Source organism: Bremia lactucae, linkage group LG15 (genome assembly GCF_004359215.1).
Source record: "Bremia lactucae strain SF5 linkage group LG15, whole genome shotgun sequence".
NCBI classification, from domain to species: domain Eukaryota; phylum Oomycota; class Peronosporomycetes; order Peronosporales; family Peronosporaceae; genus Bremia; species Bremia lactucae.
In genome coordinates, this window is record NC_090624.1 from 1464244 (window position 1) to 1470243 (window position 6000).

A 6000-nucleotide genomic window follows, 5' to 3' on the forward strand; every position below is an offset into this window, starting at 1 on the left:
TTTGGTTGGCCTACCGAAAGATTCTGCCGGTAACACAGGCATCATGATTTTTTCTAACCGGTTAAGCAAAACGGCTCATTTAGCAGCTGTGCCGGATATCATTGATGGTGAAGGCACAGCAACGCTGTTTATTGATCACGCGTTCTGACAACACGGTTTGCCTGCGGCAATTGCCTCTGAACAAAACTTCCGTTTCACGGGTGAATACTGGATATCGATCTTTGGAGTGCTTGGCACCAGATTTAACATGTCCAGAGCGGATCATCCGCAGACCGATGGTCAAACTGAACGTGTCAGTCGCGTCATTGAAGTCGTTCTGCGCAATGTGTGTGCTGAGACACCAAAGCACTCGAGCACACTACTCCCGGAAGTGAAGTTGCGTTAATTAACGCTTTACATGCCTCTATCGGCTATACTCCATTCTACGTAAACGTTCTCACACACCCACGCGTTCCGTTAACGATACCACTACGTGGTTCAGGGCTTGGCGGGGAAGAATTAGCCGATAGGCTTGCTGATATCAGCCCTGTTACCGTTCGGAAACAAGTAAGCGAAATTTTCGCAACGCGATTAAGTGTCTTAAGACATGTGCGTGACGCGATGGCTGATAGCCAAGACGAACACAAAGAACAAGCGGATGCCAAAGGCAGAAGTTGTATTGATTCTTATGCGGTCGGAGATCGAATTTTGCTAAAAGCTAAGAACCTACCTACAAACTTGGTTTTCGCGACCTTCAAGACCAAATTGCGCCCGCGCTTTATTGGACCATTTGGGGTGGTGGCCAAGAAGGGCCTAGCTTACACGCTAAACCTTACTCACAAGACCCAGATTTCTACGTGGGCTTGATTAAGCTTTATTGGGAAGGCGCTTCCGCCGAGACAGGCGGCCATGGCGCAGATTAGTGTATCCTCACCGGGATGTCCAGCAGGCCCTCTAAACGAGGTTGTTGACGCTCCAACGTTGACAGAAGGTTTTGGATCGCGTCAAAAGAGCCCTCAATCCGAGCAAAGCCTTCGCGAGGAAGTGGCATCTCGCGCTTTTAAAGCATCAATACCTTCACTGAGAGTTTGGCCCATCCTTTTCACTTTTTGTTTTCATTGGAAACAGGACGATCGGAATTTCTCTCATTGAGGTCACCGAAGCCTCACGGGCCTGATCACGCAAACGCGTCAAATACTGATGTTACTTTGTAAGGTATCGCTCATGAAGAGGATGGGGAAAAGGAGCGCGGCTCCTACACACCTCTCGTGTGGACGAATATCGTCGGACCCCACATCCGTTCCCAGAACGTGGTACCGCGGATGTTTTTGCTACATTGCGCAGGACACCATACCCTGAGTCCAACATAATTACGAGTGCGCTCGACGAAGATTAAGAGCAGGCAATCCTCAGAGAGGAATAAGCTCGTCGTCAAGCTGCAGACATTGCGAAAGCAAAAGCTCACAGCGATATCGATTCACTCCAATTAGTGTGGAAGAGCACTTCAAAAAAGTTACAGGTCGCAGCTTGATCATCGAGACCTCCGGGCCCAAGTCGAGGACGCCGAAGGAGCTCGCTGGTCGCGACGCTCCAATAGAGCGTGACTTTCATAGTCCACCATCTTCTCATCGTTAAGGAAGGAGCTAAGAGTCTGGGGCTGACGCTTAGTTGCCATCAGACAAAGGAATGCAGAACCCAACCGAACGGTTAGCTGTTTATATTCCAACCTCAAAAAATAAATAAAGCGAATCTTGTCATCGGTGTCAACAGTCTGATGGAGGAGTGTGTAATGGGGCACACTTCGGTTGGTGAACCGTTGTTCTGGTAAATCTATTGTATGGGTAAAATACTCTTCTTGTACTACGACTTGTACTGCTTCAGTTCAAGTCCACTTCGCACTGCTTCAGTTGCGAGTGGTGCCCTACGTTATTTCACGTACACTAGTACGTGCAGAGGAAGACTTCTCTTTAAGGTAACTAGCTTAAAAAGGGTATATTGAAAACTGTATTAATATAATTAAGTATCTCTTCTTTCTATCTGTTAAGTCTAACTTAATTATAACTAATACGAAACATGCAACAGAATTCTTATCTTATTTGTCTCCTTTTTTGTTTATCTCTACAGCTGATTAGTCTGCGAAATAATAGATATAATGGTCGATACCTATTTATGGATAAGAATTCTGAACATTACTATATAAAGTAATATTCTCCATATATGATCTACCTTTTAGATAATATATTAATTCACAACCTTTAAGAGTTAACTTCATGTAGCGATACACCCCGTTACATCACCCCTCCCTTAAACGACAATCACTCTGACTGTCATTGGATGGAGTGGTCACTATGTGACCACTTCATTTTAAAATGATGTTGATTGGTCAGAACCATCATCTTCAATTCCATCGCATGAAGAATAAACTCATGCGGGGTGATGATAGTGCTGCGCCTTCGGCTGCGGTTCGTGCAGCCGCGGGTGACGCACTGTTATCTCTTGCGGCAGACGTTCCGTCTGCCGTAGTATCTTCCACTCGCACAACACTAGATGTTGCGAGTGCACGTGGTGATTCACCACGTGAATACGACCCCTCTTTGGAGGTTGACTACGAATGCAAGTCGGACGAAACGGTCGACTCGGGGAGGAATAGAACAGTCGCCTGATAGACGTCAGGAGGCTGCCTATGAGCCTTCGAATGAGAGGGCTCATTCTGATAGACGAGTAAATAGTCTTTTTCGATCCGACGATGAGGATGATCCCGAATCGGCCGTTCCGTCTCCCGTACGGTCATCTGCACTTGTTTCTGGGCAAGGTGATGACGATGGCGTAAGCCATCGTAATAAAAGTTCTTGTATTACCCCTGCTTCAGTGGGTGCCACTCAGGGGAGTGAAGACAAAAAAATGTCTTTTCTCGCCCCTGAAAAGAAGCCGTGACTTCTGCCAGAAAGGCTAATCAATAGCTTGTCTGGAGAAACTACTCCTCACAATAAATATCCTTTATTTATTGCGACAAAGCTATATGGCCTTGATCCCAGCGCGAAGAAGTTTTGCGCCGAGGAAGAATTTATCTCGATGCTTTTCTTAAGCATCGATGGTTTAGTGGCAACAATAAGCGAGATAAAGTCTCGCTTACGACTCGACTTAATAAAAGTATTAAAAAAATGATTTGTAATTTTAGTTATGCCTTATATACAAACAAAACATTTGCGGTTGAGAGAAATTGCAAACTTTACTGGCACCAGGAGAGAAAAGATAGCACTGCGTCGTAACCTCTCCCGTTAAGTACACTTGGTGTACTTGAGGGAATGGTCAATTTACCATCCTTGTTTCATTTGATGTTGTAAATTGTGTTATTGTTTCTGTTACTGTTCTTTTCATATAATATAATAACTCTGATCATCACAAACTATACCACCATTTTTCGGTTGTAATATCTCCTCCATGCAAGCTTGGAGTGCATTCATTCGCAATGTCAAAGACATTGGACGCGAAGCCTGGCTTAACAAACTTAACGCGATTCGCGTTAAATTTGAGAAAAGAACTCCAACCGGTGCAAAGTATAAATTGCATCGGTTGTCACGTGAGGCTGGGCTTCCATGCCTCACGTGGGGTGATCCCTGTCCGTGTTGTGTAGACAACTCGAAGAGGGTAAAAGGGGATGTCTATTCCCTTTCTTCGCCCTGGGGAGGGCTCGCATCTCTATTGAGACGCGTGACGCGATTGACGTTTTGCAATCGATTTACATGCACCAGGGGCGCGAGTTTTCCGATGGGCCTTCTGAACCATCGGGTGGATCTCGTCATACTGACGGACGAGGCCCTCAACGTCAGCAACCAGCTGGGAACGAGGCTCCCAGCTGTCATGCGAAGGTGGATACCCACGCCAGCAAACAAGATAACTCGTTCGCTGCCATTCACATCACGGTGGCTCTGGATACGTTCCACAAGGAAGCGTTGACCACCGTGGGAATCCACCAATGGTTGTGGTGGAGGAGGGAAAATTAGATCCGAACCGTATGTCGGATCTAATGTCGAGGATCGACAAAATCGATCACAACTTCCATAATTTGGAGGAGGGACTTGACCACAAGCGCGGCAAGCGTCGCTCGTTGGAGCAGACGGTGCAGGCTCACCATATCGAGCGGTTAGAAGACCGTTCGAAGAGTGCGTACTCCATGTTGGAGTACGAACGGAAATATCATTCTGTTCCCGATGAGCTGTCATCAGCTCATCGCAGTTTCATGGATATTCGGGACTGGCTTGAGACACTACAGGTTCAACATGAGAATCTGGTTCGCGATAACAAGAATCTTGTAGGAATTCTTGAAAGGGGTGGTCAAATCCGTCCTCGGAAGAAGCCGCGTACTGATGGTACGGGCGGAGCCGACCAACGTAACCTGTAGGATGCGTTCGCATCCTACGTGGCAATTCTATTGTGGACGCATTGCCTCTGCGATGCACGACTCGGAAAGGCCCAATGAACTTGGTAGTAGTTTCCTGCTACCCACATTAGTGACTAATCGCTTAGGTAGGTTTACCGTGATCAGTGATTTTAAATGAATGCACATTCGCTCTTCCATGTTTGTCCGCATTCCGTTTCTGTCGGTCCACTGCGTTAGTAATGGAATCCTGAACGAAATGGATTATTGATTTCTCGAGTTAGCAGAAATTCATCTGCTGACTTATTTGTTTTGTCTTTTTCAGTACGCTTTGTGCGTACTACCATGAGATCATTCTCGTCTTCGATGTCGATTTCTTCGACATCAACATCACTCGCGTCGTTGTTAACTTCGACGCGTGATGAGCATGAGCCAGAAATGGGTTTGCTTGTGCGAGTCCACACACCCCTTAAGCTAGAGGATCCCTCTAATTGGGTGGGTATGCGAGGATGGCGTAAGCCATTCACAAAGAACGGTGTATGTATTGTAGACGCATGCACAGAATTATTGATGGCGATTTCGACCATCGGTAAAAACTCGCTCCAATTCGGATACGATTGGACGTAACCTCGAAGTATCTCTTCGAGGACGCGATTTACGCGTTCTGTTTGACCATCCGTTTCCGGGTGATCAGATGTTGACATAGTCAGCCGTGTTCCGAGAGATCGGAACACGGATTGCCAGAACGCCGCCGTGAATCTCGGATCTCTATCCGAGACTAATTCACGGGGTAACCCATGGAGTTTGAATACCGTGTCGATAAAGACACGGGCACAACCCGGAGCCGTAATCGACTCTGGTACCGCAGCAAGGTGTACCATCTTGCTGAATCTGTCTACAAAAACAAGGATTCCATTGTTTTTGTGTTCGTCTTCGGGAAATCCGAAGACGAAGTCCATAGATACGGACTGCCAACACTCTGCCGGAAGTGGTAGAGGTTGAAGAGGTGCACGGGATGAAGGGCTAGGCTTCACCCGTTGACAAACCTCGCAAGCACGAATGTACTTGCGCACAAACTGATACTGGCGGGGCCAGTAAAAGTATCGACTTACCGTGAGGTAAGTCTTCTCACGTCCACGATGTCCACTTGTTGGAGCATCGTGACACTCATACATGATGCGCAAGCGCAAATCATTGTGAGTCGGGACGACGACACGTGGGGTGTCGCCGGTAACGGCTGTGTAATACAATAAGCCGTTACGTGTTGTGTATCGATCGGATGACGATCGATATAAAGCCGGTAGATCTTTAAAAGATTTATCGGATGGATTCATTAAATGATCCATCAGACAAAGAAGGTCCTTATCTTCTTTATAGGCTTTCTTTATTTCATCAACTAAGGTTGATGATGGAACACTCGTAGTGAGTGTTGCAACAGTAAGATCACTTTTACTGTTGGGGTGCACTGCTGACTCGAAATCGGGTCGGCGTGATAACGCATCAGCGACGACATTAAGTCGTCCTGGTTTATATTCGACGGAGAAGTTATACTCCGCGAAGAAGGATAGCCACCTCGCCATTCTTTGCGAGAGGTGTGGGCTATTGACGGCCGTGCGTAATGACGCATGGTCCGTATATACGAT